Genomic DNA, 25,500 nt, shown 5'->3' on the forward strand with positions numbered 1-25,500 from the left:
GCGCCGCAACCCCAGAGTCATCCGCAACTGGACCTGATGGTCCGGGGTCCCTTTACCTTTACATTACCTCGTGCCTAGCAGCAACACATCTCCTTTTCAGATGCCGCTTTAGAAATGTGAGACTCTGAATAATATAACAAGCAGCCAGAATAATACCACAAGCAGCTGGTATTTCCAGCTATGCCTGCCTGGTGGTACCACTTGTTCCCTGTTCTTCTCTTGAAATGTACAGTGGTGCCTCGCAAGATGAAAAGAATCCGTTCCGCGAGTCTCTTCGTCTAGCGGTTTTTTCGTCTTGCGAAGCAAGCCCATTGGCGGCTTAGCGGCTTAGCGCTATTAGCGGTTTAGCGGCTTTTAGCGGCTTAGAAAAAGGGGGGGGGGGAAGGAAAAAAACCCCGCAGGAACTCGCAAGACATTTTCGTCTTGCAAAGCAAGCCCATAGGAAATTTGTTTTGCGAAGCACCTCCAAAACGGAAAACTCTTTCGTCTAGCGAGTTTTCTGTCTTGCGAGGCATTCGTCTTGCGGGGCACCACTGTATCTCCAATATAATCTGTTACAGTAGCTCCTCCTCTTGGTTTACAACTACATTTATTAGCCATTCCAGCAGAAGCTGCCACAGCAGAGAGTAAAAAGGAATATGACTATCCTTCACTGGGTGTTTCTAAGCAGAGGTTGGATGGCCATCTGTCATGGATGTTTTAGTTGAGTTTCCTGCATTGTAAGGGTTTGGACTAGATGAACCTCGGGGTCTTCCAATTCTATGATTCTATGGTGAATCTACAGAGACCACCAGCAGTCACATCCAATGCTCATCACTGTATTCAATAAACAGTGTGACACAAATTAAAATTATGTTTTAATGTGCTTCTTTTTTATATTTGCTTTGTTTATCTTACGTTGTGAAGCTGCTCTTAGTGGGCTATGACTACAAGGGAGGGTTGGTTATTGGATGGAGATAATTTTATAACAATGTGCACTTTCATCCAGCAGATGTCACTATCCTCTCAGAAGTGACATTATTGATCATCAGAAGTATTATTTATACAAATACACTTATCTGTTAGATACTTTATGTAATTCTTTTTGTGGCCTAATTAACTATACAGGACAATAAAAAGATGATAGTTTTTCATCTTCAAGTTGCTGCTGAAAGAAATAGGACGCAGATTTGCTATCATGACTGGTACCACAATCCAGTAATGTGAGGCAAATGCTTGGACTGTGAAACCATACCCAACCTGATTTCTAATCTGCCCTCCTTGTTCTTCAATTTCCTTGGAAAACAGCAGGGGAACATACCTCAATTATGACTTGCAGAAGTGAGCGACTGGTGTGCTCTTGGTGGGGAAAGAGCTGTTCCCCTGCTCAAGGAGAGAGAGTGCATTTGAGATCTTCTGATCTGGTGCTGGCATTCTTTACTGAGGGAGTACATCCCACTGAAATCATGCTTAGGATCATGCAGGAAGTCAACAACAAACCACGACCCACAGTTTGGATGTAATGCTAAGCTTTCTCCTTCCTCGTTTGTTTACTTCCCCCACTGGGGAAGAAGCAAAATGGCCACTCATGCACATTACAGTTTATTAAACCATGGTTCTTGCCTTACTGTTACAAGCAAACATGGCCATAGAGTGACACCATCACCACAGCTATGTGGGAAATCATGTTAATACCAAAGCCTGATTGTCTAGAAGCTCTGATCATCTGAATTCTCTACTTTAAAAGAAAGAGAGATAAATTGTGTGAGCAGAGGAACTGGGCATTTGTGTGGATGCCCTTGACCCACATGAAGTTGTGCAATGGGACTGTTCCACACCAGGTCCACTGGTCAAAATCATTGGAACTGAAAACATAATAGGTTCCAAATGGTGACCCTTTGTGCTCTTATTTCTCTTGGAACATTAACAATTAATTTGCTAAAGCTGGCAGCGTCTTCATGCTTGGGATTCAGTTTGGGAAGAATGGAAATGTCACAAGGAAAGAAATGGAGGCAAAGCATCCTAAATTACATTGCTCTCTGGCTGTTCACAATTCACTGACAAGCCTATTGTTCCCTGATCTCTGAAATTAAAACAGTTTTTTAAAAGTAGATTAAATGGAGCTGGGAAGGTTTGAGAAAAGGTTGTAAACCTTGCTGTCATACTTAATTACATACTATTTGCTGCTTTATTATGAGAGAGAGAGAACGTGCATAGCATGGTTGGAATAAAATATAAAATGGGCTTAGAAATGTGACGAAAAAACACCTATATGTAGATAATAATATTGCAGTGGAGTCCAGAAATCTTCCCTAGCCCTAACAACCTGTGAAGAGAAGCATTAAATGGAAAATTAAAAAATGTTAGATAGAGATAATTTTACCTTTAGAGGTAAGGGCTTACAAATGTGAGAAGCAGAGCCTTTTTTGTGATGGTGTTAGAGATAGTCAAGTGTTTTGGTGTCTGAGGGAGAAAATTCATATAGTGCTCCCAGGGTGGTAAGATTACCATAAACTAGGCAATTACCAATTCATTGCTATTCAATGATACTCAAAAAATCTGTCACCTAAAGTGAACCTAAAGTTCAAGGGGGTTTGGGGAGGCATCCTCTCTGGAATTCATTGTCTAAAGATATTTATACTGAATAACCAGCTTTCTTGTGTTTATTTAGAAAGCAGATAGCATCTTCATTTAGGAAAGCATTTGACTGGCTGGTCTTATTGGTGTTAAGGCTTCCTTTCTATTTTGTTTGTGTGATTTGATCAGTTTAACGCTTTACTCTTGTTTAAAGTTGTTATGGTTGCTAGATGACTTTAATCCTTTTGTTGACGGGTGTAATGTATCAATAAAGGAGCATGAGGTCAGGACTACATGACTGATCTGGTGCTCTTGCCACAGAGCTCCAACCTCACCCCACCGCTTGCATCAGCCAGGTGAGCAGCAGCACTGTCACACACCGTGCTGGCCACTCATATAGATATATTCAAATTATATATATTTCCCCCAAATTTGTATCTATACATGTAAAGTGGCTGGGGAAACCCAGCCAGGTGGGCAGGGATTATTATTATTATTAATAATAATAATAATAATAATTAGCAAAAGCAAACCAGTATCCCCCTTGTCTTCCTTTTTGATGCAATTTCTCTTTTTTGGCAATGTATAAGTGGCCACATAACCTACACTAGAGCAGTGTGGGCTGCACTAAGAGCAAGCCATTGTTGTATATGGTTAGACCAACACACTAGGAGTCCAGTTGTTGCTCTGTACTGGTATAGAACCTGAACACTGAATTATACATTTGTTTTGCATGTTCTGCATCTTGTCTCTTATTTCTGGGGCAACCCATCTGGCTGGGCGGGGTATAAATAATAACATTGTTGTTGTTGTTGTTCTAAGATCCCCAGGCCTTGTCTTCGACAACCACCCGTGTTGTTCATTTTATACCCGCTCAGCATCTTTCATTCCAGTTCCACCATCCTTTGCTGGTGATCTTTTAGCCTAGTGGATTCTACTCAGACTTTCAATTTTGTACCTTTGCTCACTGCCAGCATTGACTTCGTTTCTCTGGCCTGACTTGGTTTTGGCATGAGCTGGGCACACATGTTAGTTGTTATCCTGCATTTGGGTCCTCCTGGACCTGATTGTGCAAGAAGGCCTGTGTCAAGTCTTGGGACTGATTTTGCCAAGACTTTCTATGCTTTACTGCCTTGTGAAAGGGGCACATCTACAGAGAAAGAATGTCACTATACTCTTGTTACCACCATGCCATATTCTGTGCATGTCAAACACACATTCACATACCATATTTGTTTGCTTGTTTGTTTCATTAAATTCATACCCCACATGATTGTAAAAAACAACAACCTCAAAGCAGGTTACAAAAAGATTAAACAATAAAATTGAGGGGGAAATCACAAACATACAAACTTTTGTATGTTTTAAAGATAAAATACTAAAACAAAGTAAAATTTCCTCAACTTTCTAAGCATCTGGGTAGGCTTGTCTAAACAAGAATGTTTTTAGCAGGTGCCAAAAAGAGTGCAGTGGTACCTCGGGTTACATACGCTTCAGGGTACAGACTCCGCTAACCCAGAAATATTACCTCGGGTTAAGAACTTTGCTTCAGGATGAGAACAGAAATTGTGCTCCAGCGGCGCGGCGGCAGCAGGAGACCCCATTAGCTAAAGTGGTGCTTCAGGTTAAGAACAGTTTCATGTTAAGAACAGACCTCCAGAACGAATTAAGTTCTTAACCCGAGGTACCACTGTACAGTGAAGGCTTGATCTCAAGAGGGAGGGAGATCCAGAGTGCAGGTGCTCCCACACCACCAGAACCCAAAGCAGTATGTATGAGCAAAGACTATGGAAACATAAATACAGGTTTTGGATTATTTAATTACTTACTTTAAAGTGGGTGTTTTAAATTTGAGAAATTTACAAGACTGCTTCCAGTTAAAAATAAAAAATGATAAAACATCATTGAATTGTTACACAATCAGTAAAATGGCAGAAGAAATAGCAGCAAGTAGCAATGCAATTGTAAAAGAAGCAGTTAAATTAACATTGCAGTTTATTTATTAAAAGCCCAATCATATTAAACCATTTTAACCCACCTTTGAACATTTAATAGAATAGGAACAAGAAGAATATCTATTGCAGGGGATGGTTCCACAGAAAATACCCTGTCTCCATTTGTCATCTGGCTAGACTCTGCAGACAGCAACACCTGAAAAGGTCTCTGGATATGTTACACAGGATCTGGAATCCAAGTATTTGTCAGAGCACATTTCCTTTATCAACTGACCCTGAGATTGGCACTGGGGAGGGAGCTGCTGATGGGTGTTGCTTGCTCTGGTAGCACTTCCTTGGTAGTGATGTCCCAGATGCTGAACTCTCCCCCTGGAAGCATGCATGGCTACAACTTCCATTAAGCTGACGCTAGCGGTTATACTGATTTCAAATTATAGGAACAGGTGGTTCTTTGGAGTATAAGAAGATCAACTATGGGACAGTGACAGATTATTTAGGGCGATATACTATCACAGTTAAAGCTGCTGTTGTAATTTAGAGAGTGACTACATTCCACATCGCGGGTAGCGCTCTGGGTTAAACCACAGAGCCTAGGACTTGCCTATCAGAAGGTCGGCGGTTCGAATCCCCGTAACAGGGTGAGCTCCCATTCTCGGTCCCTGCTCCTGCCCACCTAGCAGTTCAAAAGCACGTCAAAGTGCAAGTAGATAAATAGGTACCGCTCCGGTGGGAAGGTAAATGGCGTTTCCGTGCGCTGCTCTGGTTCTCCAGAAGCGGCTTAGTCATGCTGGCCACATGACCCTGGCTCCCTCGGCCAATAATGTGAGATGAGCGGCGCAACCCCAGAGTCTGTCACAACTGGACCTTATGGTCAGGGGTCCCTTTACCTTTACCTTACACCCCACATATATTTCTCATATAGGCATCCTTCCACTTTATGCCCATTCTACTCATGTGTGACTGGGTGTATGTACAGCACCGGGAAATAGATCAGTAAATTATCTGTCTATCTATCATACCAGGAAATGGCGAGAGAGAGATGGAGAGTCCTTGTGGCTCACAAGGAAACCCTCCCCGGAACCCAAAGAGGACATATGGGCAGTGGAAGCCCCAAAGAGATCTGAGGTGCATCAGGGCTTTGTTTAGGCTTCTCAACCTCCCCACCTAACAGCTGATATGCAGGGTAGCGCAGCCACTTTGCCACAAGTCCTCCAACCTCCAGCTGCTTCCAGAGCTTCAACTCTAGTTATTTTGGTCTGGAATGGAGAGAGAGTGCGAGAGCGTGCTGGAGAGCAGGGGGAAATAGGCTTTTAGAGGGCGTTCCCCTCTTTACGTTTCACTTATGTGCGCAGGGGTCCAGAGCATAACCGTTACATAAGTGGGGGGACACCTGTATATATTTCCACATCTATAAAAAGTTGTTTTTATCATGCCAACCCTTCCCATGGCATAATTATCTGGTTTTCTAGTTGACACATGCTTTAATTTTTGCACAGGTTCTGAGGTGACAGATGGCCATTACTTTACCAAGTAAATGGTTTAGAAGATCTGAGCTGGTTCTGGATTAGTACTTTGAGCTTGTCTCAGTTGTGAAAGGTCAGTATTGGACTGAAGTTGATATTACAAGCTGTGGCTTTGCTAGAAACATAAGAAAATTTATGTGGGCACCACTGTATGTTGTCATTGTCCGAGCCAAGATGTACTACTTAAGGTCCATTTTTCCAGACAGACAAATGGTCTCTGCCCTTGTTGTTGGTATGTTTTCATAAAGTTGGTCTGTCGTTTTGCTTCCTCTTAGTTCCCTCCTATTCCTGTTGGCCAATAGGAGGATAATGTACCAATCTTGACCATTTTCCATTTGAGGGGGTGGCAGATAAAACAAAATCTTTGCCAGCAGCATTGGGAAAGGAAACCACACCAACAGGGCCAGCTATTATAGTGCAGGTTTAGCCCATTGCTACTTAAACATGGGGTCTCTGTAATTTGGAAACTGCTTTGAAAGTAGACTGTCAAATGTGAAAGGTGATGTCGCAAGTCCTGCAAAGCAGTGCACACAAACTTCCAGGGGCTAGTTCACATATGCTTGTATAAACCAAGATTTTTCTGTACTTTAAGAGTGGCACTGGAATGTGTAGAATGTTTCTTATTTAAGTCATTGCATTTGAAGTGAGGTGAGATGAAATTACAGTTCTGTCTGGTGTTGTATCTTTGATAGCCGACTCATTGACCACATCTGCACTGGACATTTAAAGCACTCTTAAACAGTCATTGCTTCCACCAAAGCATCATGGAAACTGCAGTTGGTTCAGGATGCTGAGAGTTGTTAGGAGACCCCTGTTCCCTTCACAGAACTATAATTCTCAGATGGTTTAACAGTCCATCCCTCTTCCCCGAGAACTCTGGGAATTGTAACTCTTTGAGCGAAACAGGGGTCTCCTACCAGCTCTCAGAACCCTAAACAAACTGCAGTTCCTAGGATGCTCTGGAGGAAGCCATGACTATTGAAGTATTGTAATTCTGCTTTAAACAGATGGTGTGAATATGGCCAAAGAGTGAATGGACCATCAAAAATACAACACTACAGGCAGAATAACTGCATAGTGGTACCTCAGGTTAAGTACTTAATTCGTTCCAGAGGTCCATACTTAACATGAAACTGTTCTTAACCTGAAGCACCACTTTAGCTAATGGTGCTGCTGTGCCGCCAGAGCACAATTTCTGTTCTCATCCTGAAGCAAAGTTGTTAACCTGAAGCACTATTTCTGGGTTAGCGGAGTCTGTAACCTGAAGCGTATGTAACCTGAAGCATATGTAACCCGAGGTATCACTGTAATTGCATGTTACCTGACTTCAAAGGCAATTGTGTTTAATATGAAACATTCTGCTGTTAGGAAACCCCTAATCCCCTCATAATAGTGCTTTAAACGTAAGATGAGGCTGTGGCCTTTGAATTCATCACTTTTTCCTGCAAGACATCAAGTGATGAAAATGAATGTATGATCCAGTCCCAAATCTCCTCTGGTAGAGTTACACTGTCTCTTTATGCTTCCCTGTTTTCATAAAACTTTTATGGGTTCTTGTCAGATGGCAAGGGTGGCTGCACACAAGTAACCAGGCAGGACTCCGACCTGTCTTTTACAGGTTTTATTTAGGTGCAAACTATTTACAGTGCAGAACCCCAAAGTTCATGTCTACCTCAATCGCTAGCAGAATCTGGGAGTGCCTGTTTCCTGGACCTCCTCCAGCATAAAAGCCTCGTTACGCCCAGCCTTTTCCTTCCCTCTTTGCGCTCTTTGCTCTTCTGCGCAGGGTGGGCGAAGGAGGGGGCGTGCTTCCCTCCTGGCTGGCTTTGCCAGAAGTGGTGCTGAGGCTCCTACCAGCATCCTCTGGTCCTTTCACCTCTTTCCCACTGGAGGTGGAGTTTGCCTCATCACCGGAAGAGGAACTGCTTTGCAGGATTTCCAGAGGCTCCCTGTAACACAACTGCCCCTCTGTTTCCCGCCCCTGTTCTGATGGCAGTTCCCTGACAGGTTCTGCTCGATATGTTGTTGTTGTTGTTTAGTCGTTTAATCATGTCCGACTCTTCATCACCCCATGGACCAGAGCACGCCAGGCACTTCTGTCCTCCACTGCCTCCCGCAGTTTGATCAAACTCATGCTGGTAGCTTCGAGAACACTGTCCAACCATCTCGTCCTCTGTCGTCCCCTTCTCCTTGTGCCCTCCATCTTTCCCAACATCAGGGTCTTTTCCAGGGAGTCTTCTCTTCTCATGAGGTGGCCAAAGTATTGGAGCCTCAGCTTCACGATCTGTCCTTCCAGTGAGCACTCAGGGCTGATTTCCTTCAGAATGGAGAAGTTTGATCTTCTTGCAGTCCATGGGACTCTCAAGAGTCTCCTCCAGCACCATAATTCAAAAGCATCAATTCTTCGGCGATCAGCCTTCTTTATGGTCCAGCTCTCACTTCCATACATCAGTACTGGGAAAACCAAAGCATATCTACTCGATATACTTTGCAATAAATGGTATTTGTTTGGGTTGCAAGCTGACCAGTAAAAACTGGTTTGCTCTGTTCCTGTAGCCATAACAGCAATTTAATCTCCTGAAATCAACAGGTGATGCTTTCCAAGCACGATGAAAAACACCCCTACCAATGGCAGATCAAGCTCCTTTTAAAATCACAGGAACAGAGGTTGGTTTAAAAAGAAAAGAAAAAGCCTGGCAACTCAAAATGGTTTTAATTCTCATGGCAGTGTTTTCCATCATGAAAGAGGGAAATAAGGGAATGTGGCCAGTGTTAATAGGGTGGTGGAAATGGTATCACAAAACGGCTCACTTTCCTTACAGAATGTAAGAAACAACTTCCAGAGAATAATTACAAGATTTCCCCCCTTATCTTTGGACTGAAGTTTTTGTATTTTATGGCTAAGAGCAGTAAATAATTTGCCCATGGGCATAGCTACACAAAATGCTTGCTACATCCCTTTGTTCAGCCAGACTGGCAGCCATATTTAGAGGACAGTGTAGACATACTGCTAAGCTTTCTGTGTAGCGAGTACCTCACTTTATAAACCAAGAACAGCAGATGTAGCTACCTTTGCAAGTGCTCTGGTAGACATTCTAATGCATCACAGAACGAAAAGGATAGTAAAATGCTGATACAATGTGATTGCTATATCCCTGCTTGGTAAATGAAAGTGTCATCAAGTGTTTTCAATTGATTTTTGTTAAAAAATATATTAGGAATTGGCACCTGTAGGGTACATCAAATCAGGTCTGTAGTTTGAAAAGGCCCAAGTAACGTATTCCTAGTTTTTTTGGGTGTTTTTTTAAAGGAACTCTGTACCTTTAAATCCCTTGCAAATTGAGAAAAACAAGCTGTGATTTATATAAGCTGGGTAATCATGTGATTTTCAGGAAAGCTCCCTCTGCCCCCTCCCAGCTTCTCATCCCCACTCTGGCCTCCAACTGGCATGCAGCAAGAGTTTCAAGAAAGAGGCACCAGCATTGGGGCCTGATGAGGGGGCGGAAAGGAGGGAGAGATTCATTCAGAAAGAGAGGAAAGCAAAGCAAACGGGAGCAAGGCGGGAAAGGCGAAATAAGAGAGGGTGGGTGGGGGAAGGGAGGAGAGGGGCCTCTGCATTGTATTCATTTCTGCAATTCCCTCCTCCATCAACTATCAGAAAAGGGGCTGTTCTTTGCCTCTCCAGCGCTTGCTGCCATTCCAAGTCTAATTCAAAAGTTGATCCCAGGGGGGTGGAAGAGAGAGAGAGGGAGAGATCTCTTGCGCTGTTTACAGTATTATTACACTCGCAACACATCTCAGAGCAGTGAAAAGTTCTAGGGTCGTAGTGCTTACCCCCAAGTTTGTGTTCCTCTGCCAGGAGGTCACTGGAAGCTTATTGTTGTTGTTCTGTGGTGTGTGTGTGTGTTTATTTAGAATCATTTATTAGCCACTTAAATGAAAGAATCCCTAAGCAGTGTAATAGTACAATTTAAAAGAGTTATCAATATAATATAAACATAAGTAAACATAGGTTGAAGAACAGCTAGAAATGCACCGGCAGATTGTCACAATATGCATCTGAGCCGTGTACACACCACACATTTAAAGAACATGAATTCTCTCAAAGAATCCCGGGAACTGTAGTATGTTAAGGGTCATGGGAATTCTGGCTCTCTGTGGAGTAAACGACAGTCCTAGGATTTGGGGAGCGGGGAAAGATGTGCTTTGAGTGTACAGTGGTACCTCAGGTTACATACGCTTCAGGTTACAGACTGCTAAGGTTAAGTGCTTCAGGTTAAGAACTTTGCTTCAGGATGAGAACAGAAATTGTTCTCTGGCGGTGCGGCGGCAGCGAGAGGCCCCATTAGCTAAAGTGGTGCTTCAGGTTAAGAACAGTTTCAGGTTAAGAACGGACCTCCAGAACAAATTAAGTACTTAACACTGTATAGGGAATCCCATAAGCCTGTTCAGATATACCCACACTGATAGCCTTACAGAATTCTTTCAGGAAACGCGTAACAATATTCTTATTCTTGTTATTTAAAATAAATGCAGCAAGCTAGGTGCCTCTGGGAAGTTCACAAGTAATAGCCTTTACCTATTGCTTTTTTCCTGGGTCTGGAATTCAGAGGTGTACTGTGTCAGCTAAGTGTAACCTCCTTGTACAAACACAGTTCATAACAGCTAACAGATTATGTTCTGTGATAATTATTATTTTTTAAGCTAGGAGCCATCGCCACTTCTTGTGGTGGTGAATTCCATCAGTTAATTATGTATTGTGTGAAAATGTACTTTCTTTTTTTATCTGTCCTGGGCTTACTACCAGTCATCTACCATTATGAGATATAGGGCGGGGGGTGTTATGTACCAACTCTCTGTGCACCATTCATGGTTTTGCAAACCTCTATCATGCCTGTCCCATCCAGTGACTTTTTTTAAAGATAAAAATCCACCAGTACTTTGGTTCTCATATGGAAAGCAATCCAGCTTCTCGATAATTTCAGTTTATGTTTTCTGTGGCTTTTGCAGCTCTGAAATATTCTTTTTGAGATGGCATAACTAGAATTGTACACAGTACTCCAAATGTGCTTGCATCAGATTTACTTAATGGCGATGATACTTGACATTTCATTTTCAATTGCTTTCCTAATAAAACTTAACATTGACTTAAGATTTGAGGGTTAATAAATTATTGTGAAAGCTCGGATTTATAACTAATGGACATATTTGCCCTTTACACTGCTGCTACACACAAGTGATTCCACCCCCCCACCCCACCCCATGAGCTCTCTTCCACAGCCCTCCAACTTCCTCCAATATTTTTTACTAGTCCTAACATTCCTGGTTATTTATTTCACTTGAAGCGCCTGCATTTTCCTTTGCAATTTGCCTGAGCCCACATGACAAGCTACTCTAAAGATATTTTCCCCATCACTCCATGGAATTCCAAAGACCTTTTCTCATTTGTCGTGGTGCATGCATGCTGCTGTTGCTGCATATGTTTGCTATCCTTTGCAAGAAGCTGTCCTACCAGTTTGCTTTGTCTTGCCAGAAGTTCCAGCCTTCAAACTGCTGTGTGTGTGTGTGTGTGTGTGTGTGTGTGTGTGCGCGCGCGCGTGTGTGTGCCTGTGCCTGCATGCATGCATATAAGCAGCAAGGCTGTAGCTCAGCAGGATGGTTTAGAAACTGGAAAAAAGCATTTATCGGAAACCAACAGTATAGCTCCATGAGAATATGGAGTCATTAGCACATAATAGCTCCCCTCCTACCCTTTCAACCTTATACCCACAAACTGTATGCACATATGTCAGAATAATTACCCTTTGTTAACCCGAATTCAACAAGTATTTGCAAAACATTGGTGAACTGGTTTACTTCTCTTCAACATCCAATGAACTTAAAATCCCATGTGATGGCTCCAATAGCATCCAGTATAATCACTTCCAGTAAAAGGTAAAGGACCCCTGGACAGTAATGTCCGGTTAAAGGTGACTATGGGGTGCATATCACTTCAGGCCAAGGGAGCTGGCAGTTGTTCACAGACAGCTTTCCTGGTCATGTGGCCAACATGACTAAACCGCTTCTGGCACAATGGAACATCGAGACAGAAGCCAGAGCGCACGGAAACACCATTTACTTTCCCTCCACAGTGGTACCTATTTATCTACTTGCACTGGTATGCTTTTGAACTGCTAGGTTGGCAGAAGCTGGGACAGCAACCGGAGCTCACTCCATTGTGCGGATTCAAACCGCCAACCTTCTGATTAGCAAGCCCAAAAGGCTCAGTGGTTTAGACCACAGCGCCACCCGCATCCCTATATCACTTCCAGTACTTGCTGCTGGTGCTGATACATACCTGTAGTTCCATCTTTTGGACACAGTCCTCACCTGAGCTCAGATGAACTGGCTAGAGCCACCCTGGCTAGAAGCATTGCCTAATTCAAATTTGGATGGGTATCCATGCCCAGGGCCAGCAGTTGTTATGTGTGGCTAGTTTTATTTACATCTGGGTCCGGCCCAGTAAGTGCTAGTATTTCTTCAAGGGAGATGATCTCCTCTTTACCCTGCCTGCGTCTCCATATTTACAATTATTATACATACAGTGGTACCTCAGTTTTTTAACGTCTCGGAAGTCAAATGTTTCTGTTTTCAAACGCCGTAAACCTGGAAGTAACTGCTTTGGTTTTCAAACACTTTTCAGAAGTTGAACATGCCACGCGGCTTCCACTGAGTGCAAGATCCTGAATGCTAGCTGTTGGTTATTGAGGTTTCAGTTTTTGAATGTTTCGGAACTTGGAATGGTCTTCCAGAATGGATTACGTTCAAAAACCGAGGTGCCACTGTATTCTTTTCCCTCATTTCTGATTTCCAATCAACAGCAGAACTGTCAGTTATATCGAAGTGAACCACATTATTTTGAAGTGGCTTACCAGGTGGGGTAATAATAATAATAATAATAATAATAATAATAATAATAATTTATTATTTGTACCCTGCCCATCTGCTGGGTTTCCCCAGCCACTCTGGGCAGCTTCCAACAAAGATTAAAAATACATTAAAATGTCACACATTAAAAACTTCCCTAAACAGGGCTGCCTTCAGATGTCTTCTAAATGTCAGGTAGTTGAAACAAACAAACAAATAAAAAATTCCTTCCAGTAGCACCTTAGAGACCAACTAAATTTGTTATTGGTATGAGTTTTCGTTTGCATGCACACTTCTTCTGATTGGTATCATCCTTACCGTAGTTGGTCTCTAAGGTGCTACTGGAAGGATTTTGTTTGTTTCTTTCGACTATGGCAGACCAACACAGCTACCTACCTGTAACTAGAACTAGGTAGTTGTTTATCTCTTTGAAATCTGATGGGAGGGCGTTCCACAGGGCGGGCGCCACTACTGAGAAGGCCCTCTGCCTGGTTCCCTGTAACTTGGCTTCTCGCAGTGGGTGAGGTCCTCGGAGCTGGACCTTAGTGTCTGAGCAGAAGGATGGGAGTGGAGACTCTCCTTCAGGTATACTGGGCTGAGGCCGTTTAGGGCTTTGAAGGTCAGCACCAACACTTTGAATTGTGCTCGGAAACGTACTGGGAGCCAATGTAGGTCTTTCAGGACCAATGTTATGTGGTCTCGGTGGCCGCTCCCAGTCACCAGTCTAGCTGCCGCATTCTGGATTAGTTGTAGTCTCTGGGTCACCTTCAAAGGTAGCCCCACGTAAAGCGCATTGCAGTAGTCCAAGTGGGAGATAACCAGAGCATGCATGTAGTACTAGAGATACTACACTAGCTCCCTGTTAGGTGCGCCACTCTTGCTTCCCAGGAGAGTACATTTATTCCAGTGGCCCACCTACCAGGGAGCTAGTTATCTCCCACTTGGACTACTGCAATGCGCTCTACGTGGGGCTACCTTTGAAGGTGACCCAGAAACTACAACTAATCCAGAATGCATTTTATTTTTTAAAAACTATGAGGTCCTATTGTAGATATCCCAGTAAGCAACAGCAAGTTGGAAGCAACAGGAAGCTAGCGTATCAGATCAGTCCCACTCAGCAAGCAGCATCTTTATGTGGGATATCTACAATAGGACCTCAAAGTTTTTAAAAAATAAAATGCATCCCGTTTCCCATTGCCAGTTTGATCAGAGCAACAGTTCTTAGGGAGGGCGTGTTTAACTCTCTACAACATTCTCTGATCAAAATTGCCACCTTCATGCACCTTTTTATCTTGTACACCTGTTTTTAGTCCAGAGCTCTCCATCATTTCTGAGAACTGGCCATGAAGGCTGGGGCTGATGATAGTTGGAATCCCAACAATATCTGGAGGGCCATAGGTTTGCTATAAGGAGGTGGAAACTCTATCACCCCTCTAGGGCAGGCAAATAGCTGCTTCTTTGGCGATCACTCATAGCTGAGTAAGATTGTCTGGGATGTGAAGAGGCAAATACTCAAACACTCCTTGACCTTTATTCCTCTGCCACTGCCAAAGGGCTACATGGCTGAATTTTATTAAAAAACAAATAAATGTTGGGATTCGAGGTTACAAACCTGGCACCTACAGGCAGATGTGCACATGCCAAGACCTTCCCTGACACCCCTAAGAGGATCCCCACCTGCCCTTCCCCTGATGCAGTTAGGCTTGAAAAAAGTCACATATTGTAGCCAATACAGTGGCACCTTGAGTTACATACGCTTCAGATTACTTACGCTTCAGGTTACAGACTCCGCTAACCCAGAAATAGTACCTCAGGTTAAGAACTTCGCTTCAGGATGAGAACAGAAATCGTGCTCCGGCGGCGTGGTGGCAGCAGGAGGCCCCATTAGCTAAAGTGGTGCTTCAGGTTAAGAACAGTTTCAGGTTGAGAACGGACCTCCGGAATGAATTAAGTACTTAGCCCGAGGTACCACTGTAGAAGGATCTCTCAAGGCTAATAGCAGCATGGGGAATTTTGGGGGTGATCCAGGAAGTCCATTTCCCTCCCCAAGCTCAAAAAAACCTAAAGCATTTCCCCCAAACCTAATTGATGGGGAGGAGGGTGTTGCTCTCAACAGTCTCAACATGGTTGGTGATAAAGATTTTTCACTTCACCAATGAACAAGAAAGACCGTTTTCAGTGAGTGTGACATCCCTCTAAGCAGAATGCATATGTTTAATTTCAGCAGCTTTCTACAGTTTCAAAGATAAGTATAGTAAATACTAGGAATCTGGTCATCTCATTGATCTCCTGGGGTATGGCTGCCAGCTTTTCCAGAACCTTTTCTCTCCTTCCCCTTCTTTCAGATCTATGATGTGCTACAGATGATTGATGTAATCATGTGTGGGCCAGCAGTTTAGCAGACATTTCTATGAGCTAGTTTCTACTCAGGCTTTATTTGCAAAGTTTAATCAAGTGCCTTGTTTTGAACCAATGATATTGATTTATGCAGCTAAAATAAACACTATTGTGATCAACATGAATATTTTGAGAAAACGTAACAAATACAACTTTCTCGACTAATTAGCTCAGGCAAATTGTTTGTTGTGACGATAAATTACCACTCCCTTGGAATGGAACAGTAACAACTCACCCCATGCTGGTGAGAAAACAGCAGGAGCCTATGGCAGAAAATATGCTCTTGGTGGGAGAAAGTATGGGTAGGGTGGCTCCCTATTCAAGCTGTTCAGCATGCAAGCTTTGAATGATGTGGGGATTATGAGTACCCCTCCCTCGGTTATGCTGGAAGCAAACTAGGAATTAGAGGGTGGGGGTGGGGCATCCTTCCAGAGATGAGGAAAAACCCAGCAACCTAATCCATGAGGTACATGTGAAATATTAAGACACTTATGAGGCAGAACTGCAGGAATAGGAAACCTCTGATCCTCCAGATGTGATCCTCCAGTTTTAACTAAAAAAGTGCCTTCTTCAGTATCAACCATCTTGGACCCTATGATCATCATGTGATGCCTTGTTGATGGTGCCACCCCTGGGGGCTGCCTGGTTGAGCCATGACAATGGCTTTTCATTGGTGGTTCCCCATTTGTGGAAGACTCTCCCTAGGGTGGTACATCTGTCTCCCATCATTATTAACTTTCAAGAGGAATTGGAAACATTCTTGTTTACCCAGGCATTTGGTGGCTGAAGAATACTGTTCCCAACAGCCCTGAGATACACAAATGTGTGTGTATCTTTGACCCAGGTGAAATAAAGCCTAGTTTTGCCTCTGGGTGGTGTATAAATTCAGTAAGTAAATAAAATCACCCCTGGCTATTGGCAATGCTTGCTAGAGTTGATAGAATCCAACAAAGCAGAGACATCACCTTGCCAACAAAGGTCCGTATAGTTAAAGCTATGGTTTTCCCAGTAGTGATGTATGGAAGTGAGGACTGCATCATAAAGAAGGCTGATTGCCGAAGAATTGATGCTTTTGAATTATGGTGCTGGAGGAGACTCTTGAGAGTCCCATGGACTGCAAAAAGATCAAACCTCTCCATTCTGAAGGAAATCAGCCCTGAGTGCTCACTGGAAGGACAGATCGTGAAGCTGAGGCTCCAATACTTTGGCCACCTCATGAGAAGAGAAGACTCCCTGGAAAAGACCCTGATGTTGGGAAAGATGGAGGGCACAAGGAGAAGGGGATGACAAAGGATGAGATGGTTGGATGGTGTTCTTGAAGCTACCAGCATGAGTTTGATCAAACTGCGGGAGGCAGTGGAGGACAGAAGTGCCTGGCGTGCTCTGGTCCATGGGGTCATGAAGAGTCGGACACGACTAAACGACTAAACAACAACGACATCATCATCTAGTTCCTTATACGGGTGCAGTGTGTATTGATAAAGAGTCTTGAGGCGATGCTGTGCATTGTGAAAACTTGTGTGGGGCGCTAACTTGTTTGCACACACTCAACTGGTTATTAGCCAGAACTCACAATTATGAATATGTTGTTGTGAGTTTGTGGGGGAGTAGTCTGTATGATGCCTGCGTCCCTTCTAATTCCTTGCTCCCTGCATCCAGGAAGGGTTAAAATCTAATACAGTCATACCTCGGGTTGAATGTGATTCGAGATGAGTGCGTTCAAGTTGTGCTCCGTGGCAACCCAAAAGTAATGGAGCACGTTACTTCCAGGTTTTGTCGCTTGCGCATGTGCAGATGCTGAAAATGATGTCACGCGCATGCGCAGAAGCGCGGACACGGGTTACGTTTGCTTCTAGATGCAAACGGGCCTCCGGAACGAATCCCGTTCGCATCTAGAGGTACCACTGTAGATTTTACACCCACTGGTGTAGATGGCAAATAGCAATTAATATTTGAAAATACGGGTCACTGTGTGGACACTTGGGTCAATTATGCAGACAGAAAAATCTGATCTGAACAGCTCATTTGCAACATAACAGCTAAAGGAAGCAATCTTATTAATTGATCTATTTTAAAAAGTATAAATTTTTTGATATCCTTTCAATTAATCTGTTTTTAACAGGCCAACTACAAATTGGACTTGGGAGTCCACCCGTCACTAGTCATAGGCACTTCTGTATTGTCACATGGTTTGTGATAAGGAATAGCGCTCTATTCCTTCCATCCCCCATCGCTGCATACTTTTGTGATTTTTTTTTGAAAAAAAACTATCACATCAAAACCCCCACACAAATCAAAACCCAATTTCTTCTCTCTTCAAGAAAATGAATGAAAATTAGAAATATACAAACCAGATCATTAACCGACCCAGACTGTTACCTTCCGTTTAGCAATTTAATCTTTCTGACATTTATGTGGAAGATGTTTTAATGCATTGTTCGGTCTCTCCAATGTTGGATATGGATGATAGTGATGAGCTATTTCCCACTCCTCAAAGGATGTCTTGAAACACACAGTTTCATTATTCTTGTCATTATCTTATCATGTAAAATTACATCTATTCATAATCTGTAGCAAAGAGATACTCTTACACCGTTTGGCACCACACAAACCTTTAACAGCAATGCTTCTCTATCCATCGTGATTTGCATGATTGTGGCTGCTCAGAAAGAAAGCATTAGGCAGCTTACCACACCACCACCAGGAAGCCCCAATTCATGCCAATGAAACTGCTGAAGGGGCCCTTCTGGTACAAACTTGCACTTAGGAGACATTTGGGTGGATGCTGCCAGCTAGCATGAGCCTACCCATGCCCTCTTTGAAGGCACAATTGCTAACAGTTCCAACAAGAAAGAAAAAATGGGAGGCAGTTAAAGAAACACATATGGCTGCATAAGGAACTTTCAGATGAGCTGAGATTTAAAAGCGGCATATATAAGAAATGGAAGAAGGGGCAAATCATTTATAGAGTAGCCAACACTTGCAGGGAGAGGGTCAGGCAGGCTAAAGCTCAAAATGAGCTCAGGCTTGCGAGAGAGATTAACAATTATTTTAAAGGGGTTGTTTTTTCAGCTGCTTTTGAAGCAATAGGAAAAACACAGAAAGGTCCTCTGCAAAAAGTTGGAGCAATGCTGTTGGGTGAAAGAGGGAAGGCAGAACTGCTGAACACTTACAGTGGTACCTCGGGTTAAAGACGCTTCAGGTTACAGACTCCACTAACCTAGAAATAGTACCTCAGGTTAAGAACTTTGCTTCAGGATGAGAACTGAAATCGTGCTCCGGTGGCGCAGCAGCAGCAGGAGGCCCCATTAGCTAAAGTGCTTCAGGTTGAGAACAGTTTCAGGTTCAGAACGGATCTCCAGAACAAATTACAGTAAGTTCTTAACCTGAGGTACCACTGTACTTTGCCTCTGTCTTCTCCCAAAAGGAAAACAGTACCCAACCTGGTGAAAAATAAAATAAATGAGGCAGGGAGGGAGCTGTAGCCCAATATAGGAAAATAGATGGTAAGGGAATACCTAGCTACTTCAAAACAATTCAGATCTCCAGCCCCTTCCCACATCCAAGGAACATGCAGGTGTAATCTTCAAAAATTCGTGGAGAGCAGGTGATGTCCTTACAGATTAGAAACAGGTAAATATCCCCATCATCAAAAATGGGGTGGTGGTGGTGAGAGTCTGGAAGGTGACCCATGAAACTACTGACCAGCCAACTTGACATCAGTATGAAGAAAGGTCCTAGAACAGAGAATTAAACATTTGGTCTGTGAGTGCTTAGAAAAGGATCATCTTATTACTAAGAAACAAATAATGCCAGACTGATCTTGCTTCTTTTTTGTTAGAGTTACCAGCTTGGTGGATCATGAGAATGCTGTGAATGTAACATATCTTGATTTCAGTAAGGCCTTCTTATAGAGAAGCTGGGGAAATGTGGGCGAGGCGATTTTATTGTTAGGTGAGTTTGACCAAACCCAAAGAGTGCTCCACCAATGGTTCCTTTACATTCTAGACAAAATTGACAAGTGTGGTGTCCGTAGGGTTTTGTCCTGGGCCTGGTGGTGTTCAACATCTTTATAAATTACTTGAATGAAGGAACAGAGGGGATGCTCATCAAATTTGCAGGTGAAACCAAACTGGGAGGGGTAGCTAATACCTAGAAGATAAAATCAGGTTTCAAGATGGCCTTAACAGATTGGAGAACAGGGTCAAAAGTAACAAAATGAAATTCAGTAGGGACAAATGTAAGCTCCTGTACTTAGGCAGGAATAATTAGATATACATATATGGGGGGATATCTGGCTTGACGGCAATACTTATTTATTTATTTTGTGTCCCCTCCCCCAAGCCTGCTGTTTTCTTCCTCTTGTGGGTGGATGGTGCTGTTTTGGCTGCATAAGGATTCACACTCAGAATGAGTTAGTATAAACTATGATGGTCCATGAATAAGCCTGGATTTGGTGAGTAGCCTTTGGGTGGTGTCTATTGGTTTTCACAGTTACTAAGCCCCTCATAAAAGGTAAAGGGACCCCTGACCATTAGGTCCAGTCATGACCGACTCTGGGGTTGCGGCGCTCATCTCGCTTTATTGACCCGGTGTACAGCTTCCTGGTCATGTGGCCAGCAAGACTAAGCCACTTCTGGCGAACCAGAGCACCACACGGAAACGCCGTTTACCTTCCCGCCGGAGCGGTACCTATTTATCTACTTGCACTTTGACATGCTTTCGAACTGCTAGGTTGGCAGGAGCTGGGACCAAGCAACGGGAGCTCACCCCGTCGCAGGGATTCGAACTGCCAACCTTCTGATCGGCAAGTCCTCTCATAAAGAACCCCTTAATTGTTCTTCTTTGTTTCTTCAAGAAGCAGGACTATAGGGCTGAGGGAGGGCTGGAAGGGGGCTTTCCAGTGGTGGCATTATCAACTCTGTAAACCCAGAACTGCTACAGTCACCCTGGAGCTTTTGACCACTTGGGCCTCTGTGTGTCTCTTGTGGAAGTGACCCCTGAAGTCTGCCTTCTGAAGTTACCAGTCAAGTTATTGTGTTATTCTAGAGGAGGACTTTTCCTTGATAGTCAGTTGGCAGGCACACAGCTGGAGAAATGCCAACAATAAAAAGCAAAGTGGTGGGGAATGAAGAGAGGCGCTCTGGTTTCTAACTTATTAGGGATGCATTATGTGAGATTAATTTCTGAAGAAAACAGGCTTGGAAATCTTTACAGTTCCACTTTGTTGGAGTTATCGCCACCTTTTCCTACGCCTTTGCCTGGCATCCTTTCTAACTGCTCCTCCCTACACACTGTTTAACTATTTTGGGTAAAGACTGTTTCCAGTCAGCTGAGTATGGGTCTGCTAGTCCATAAAAATACTTTTAAAAAAACTATCTCCCCCTCCTCCAATAACAGCAAAACATGTGGCAGTGTTAGAGTTCAACAGAGGTTGCAAATAAATCATTTGTGCCTAAGAGGCCCTCAATAATAGATGCCCCCAGAACATCTCCTAAGGGAAATGCTTGTATTTCACAGAACTCCCTCCACTTCCCGCATTTCCAAAGAAAAACCCACCCATCCCAAGAAACCTCACATTACTGATATCTGATGGCTGTAGTAGATAGGGCCCTTAAACTCCTCCCTCCTTCCAGAGACAGGAAATCAGTTAATTTCTGTTGAATCCTTAAAATATGTGGCCTAAATTTAGATCTCATTTTCCTCTAACTCTTAAGTTCTGGCGAATCTGATCTTGCTTTAGACAAAGGTAACAGAGTTTGAGTATTTAATTAGCTCTCCTGTGTTTTGTCAAATCCAGGATGCCCTTTGCCAAGTTTCCCTGCCAACCACGGAGCATCTGTTATGCCCTGTTCTAGTTAGGGCCTGTTGCAACCGGTCCAGAGTCACGGGCAGCCATACAGGACTCCAGAACTAGTCTCAGGTGCAACACATAGAAAATGCTACTCTATTGACCAAGCTAAGGCAGAAGGTCAAATCCCAAATATTTGTAATTGGACCCAGAAGATCAAGAGGCTTTATGTTGCCTGAACACTGGTTCTGGGTGGTCCTCATATTCATAGGGGCAGATTTTCAGGGGGTTGCAGTAGGAAGGAGGAGGGAAATTCCCATTTTGCAAATGGAGCTCCTCCGCTCACGGTTTTTAGGATTCAAGTCTTTGTTTTTATCTTGATGTCTGTATATGTCTTTGTCATATATAAGTACACGGAGGTACTGGGGCTTAGTAGATAGAAACACTCGACCATATCCCTGAACATGAGCCCATCCATTCATCCAGCCTAAAACCTATGAAAGGGTTCACTGAACATTGGTGCTTAGCGGATTGCAGCCACTCCCTTCTGCAGTCCCCAGCCTTACAATCCCTTCCCAGCAAGCTGCAGTAGATAATGAAGTCTCAACGTGTACAAAATGCTCTAAATGAGGATCTAGCCTTTGATTTCTTGTACATTTGGCAAGCTGCCTTCTCCTCCCAATTACCATGTACCGTATTTTTAGTGATTACTCTTTCTACTGAGAAAAGAAAGTACAGGGCTGCGCAAAGGGTGGGGAGCCAAAAGGGAAACAATTTTGCTTGCTTTTTGGTGGATTAAGTCACTAAGTATTTTTTAAGTGCATCAGGTTTTACCTTTGTGAAGATTCTGTCGCTCCATTGGAGAAGAACACAGATTCACAACAAAAATGGTTCGAGTATCCATTGGCTATAACTCAGTTGAACAAACAGCTATTCTCACTCTGAAGCAATTTTTTCTCATATGTTCATGGAGCTGAACCTAATCTGATCTACTATTTTTGAGTCATTGAAGAAAATGCTGAATATACTCCAAAGTATTTGAGATGCTCATACACAATGAGGCCTGTTTAATTTGCTTGTGTGCCAGAATCTTGCCAATGAGAGCTTGTGTATTGTAGCAGCTAAAGAGATTGAGCTGTCACCCAGGAAGTCCCTGATTAAAAATCTCAGTTCAGCCAGAAACTGGCTAGCTGCCCTTAGTCATGCCACTGCACTGTTTTATCACCCTCAGTTTCCTGTTCCTCTTCTGTGTAATATGGGACTAATAGTATATAATATATATATGTGTGAATATATATTACCTATATAGTGGTGATATACCTTATCCCAGGAATCCATGCAACAGACCAGTAAGGTATTTGTATTATTATCCCCATGCTCCAGATGGGAGCTGAGGGAATCATAGCTTTCCAAAGGCTAACCAGAGAGGTTATTTTAGCAGTGTAAAGGGAGCTGGTTTTAATAGCTTTACTGAGCTACTAATGTTCTCTTTAATTACTGTCAAAAACGTCCTATTTCTGCCAATTTCATTTGGCCAGTCTTTGAGAAATGAAATGAACAAAGATACAGCTTTTTTGGAGGGGCTTTTTATTCCAGAACTGTTAAGAAGTGCAAATGTATGTGTAGTAATATCCATATCCATAGTAATATCCCTGAAATAGTTGCATTTTTGAATGAATAATTTTTCCTTCTCTGCTGAAGGTTAGTTTCCAACTGAGAAACCAGCAAAACCAACATAAATAACTTTCAGTGCAAAGTGAAAGTTCCTGAATAACTTCAATGGATAGGTATATTTTATAGGACTTACATTAGGATTCACAAAACTGCTCCACTTCCCAGTGGGGAGGAGTTGCGGTGGACCGCGTGGTCACCCCCTCCCCACCGGGGGCGGGAGACTTTGTCCCCCATTGCCCGGGGGATCCAGGCCACGTCAGAGCCCGGCCAGCCAATCCGCTGGCCGGGGGGGCACGGCCGGGGCCGTTTAAACGGAGGAGTGAACCAGAGGACTTTCTCTTTGGCTCGCTTCCTCAATCACCCGCCCTCCCTCCCTATTTTGCAGGTTAGGCAATGACCTTGCTATGGACTTCAGTTGGTCGCCTTGGTTGTCCGAGGGGCCTGGTAGGAATTTTTCCACTTGGCAAATTGGCACTGGCCACTTGGTTTTTGCCTACCTCGTAGCAATCGTCACAACTTTGTTAGGGTTGTGGTTAGGCATTGTTTGACCTTGCGTGGGGGAGGGGAGGTATGGCCATCACCTGCCCCCCCGTGCTTAAGGGTATTCCGTTAAAGGAATCCAGGGGTGTTGATCTTGTCCGAAGCCCGGTTGGGGGCTAGGGCCTTGACACGACCCCGATGGGAACACCAGAGGCAGCTTGAATTGGTTTGCATCGGCAGGGCTCCCCCTACCAGTGGTTTACCCTTACTGGACGTCCTGCACAGCGGGCAGGAGTCAGATATAGTTGGGTCGAATCAATGCCTAGCCAATACTGCTCACATTCTGTAATTCAATAAAGTTGTGGCCAAATTTGCCCAATAGCATAAGCCTAATATCTGTGTCTCTGTGTGAGTTATTTCCCAACGAGAGGGTGACTGCAGGGTCTCGACACGCAATGAGAATCTTTGTGAAAGTCCCTGGCTCCTCCGGCTCCTCCACATAGTCATCCAAGGCACTTCCTGACTTAACAACTTGGTGGAAGCAACCTGTTCAAACCTCACCTATGCCATGAGCTCAAGTTAAGGCTTTAGGCAAGCCACTGCTTCTCACCCTTAGCAGTACATGGTCAATTTGATCTAATTTACCAGGTTGTTGCAAGGATTAGTAAGAGGTTATATATATATGAGAAACAGTTCAAAATGCTGATTATTATGATTATTTTACCCATTTGACAATTCTTGTGTGCCTGTTCTCTGCCATCCCCATGAAAGGCATCAGTTATCTGGTCCGCACCATGATAATGTAAGCACAGCTAAAGGGGATTAACTTATTCCCATTGGGGTTACAGGGGAAGTACTGTATTTTTTGCTCTATAAGACTCACTTTTTCCCTCCTAAAAAGTAAGGGGAAATGTGTGTGTGTGTGTGTGTGTGTGTGTGTGTGTGTGTTATGGAGCGAATGCAGGCTGCGCAGCTATCCCAAAAGCCAGAACAGCAAGAAGGATTGCTGCTTTCACTGCGCAGCGATCCCTCTTGCTGTTCTGGCTTCTGAGATTCAGAATATTTTTTTTCTTGTTTTCCTCCTCCAAAAACTAGGTGCGTCTTGTGGTCTGGTGCGCCTTATGGAGCGAAAAATACGGTAAATAGGCATGTGGCAGTTTACTCTTCACTCTCTTTTTATTTTATTTTTACAAAGCCCATCAGTTGTCTCTCCACTGCACAAATTACATTGTGTGAATGTTTGGGGACGGACAGACTGAAACTGCATACAAACCCCATGCTTCCAGAGGGGTAATCATATTAAGTCTGCTGCAGCCAACACAAAGTGAATTGTGGCACCCTCAAAACATAACGGGTTTGTTGCAGAGTAAACTTCATAGAATAGGTTTCTGTGTGGGCTAAAGTCCGCTTCATTAAAAGTGTTATCCTCAATTAGCTTATATAAAGAGAAAAATTGCAAAAAGTGGTGTCAAATAGTTATGAAAGACAAGAGGTACAGTCTGAGACAGTTCTGTGCAAATCTCAAATGTATAAAAAACAGCCATAGGGACCATTCATTGCAGCTGTAATAGGCAACCTTTAAACTACAGCACCTTTAAATAATGAGATCACAGAAGCACAGCCAAACAAAGTAGGATGGTGGAATGCAATCAAGCACTCAACTATTTATCAGATATCGAGCTTGCACTTAGAAGTGTGCATGAGGAAGTAGAGGAGTATACAAACTTCATACAGCTAAAAAAATAGTGTGACCTGTTTAAACATGCACTTCAGCATGAAATGGAATGTGTGCGGTTGAGTGAGGGAAAGGAGTTGCGCTGGTCTCTATTGCAGATTATGTACGTACATATTACAATACGATATACAATATATCTTTATTGTCATTATCCCATGCAGGACAATGAAATTGAAAAACTACAAAAAACTACATAAAACTACCACAAAACTACATAAAAACTACATAAAACTACTACAAAACTACATAAAACATTCAAAACCCCCTAAAAACTCTAAAACCCCATTTTAAAAGATACTATACTATAGAAACCCCTTATGCTGTGTTTAGAACCAGAATTGCATTTGCATAGAAACTGTTTCTCAGACGGCTAGTCCTGGTCTTTATAACCCTATACCTTCTTCCCGAAGGCAGAAGCTGAAAGAGATCATTTCTACTATCTTGTGCTATCTCTGCCGCTTTCTTATGGCACCTGGCAGCATA

The 25,500-nt window shown here is 43.3% G+C and overlaps 2 long non-coding RNA genes across 2 annotated transcripts in view; one reads left to right on the forward strand and one right to left on the reverse strand.

The window, feature by feature from the left end:
• Positions 1-25,500, reverse strand: part of LOC307210816 — a 285,910-nt gene that overhangs the window by 157,104 nt on the left and 103,306 nt on the right. The gene's annotated exons all lie outside the window — the stretch shown is intronic.
• The window catches only part of LOC307210829, a 30,138-nt gene that overhangs the window by 1,918 nt on the left and 2,720 nt on the right, over positions 1-25,500 (forward strand). Inside the window, exon 2 of the long non-coding RNA XR_013836161.1 lies at positions 19,181-19,295. This is a non-coding gene — a long non-coding RNA (uncharacterized lncRNA). The remainder of the gene's footprint in view (positions 1-19,180; positions 19,296-25,500) is intronic.

Source organism: Podarcis cretensis (assembly GCF_951804945.1).
Source record: "Podarcis cretensis genome assembly, chromosome: 2".
In the NCBI taxonomy this organism is placed as follows: domain Eukaryota; kingdom Metazoa; phylum Chordata; class Lepidosauria; order Squamata; family Lacertidae; genus Podarcis; species Podarcis cretensis.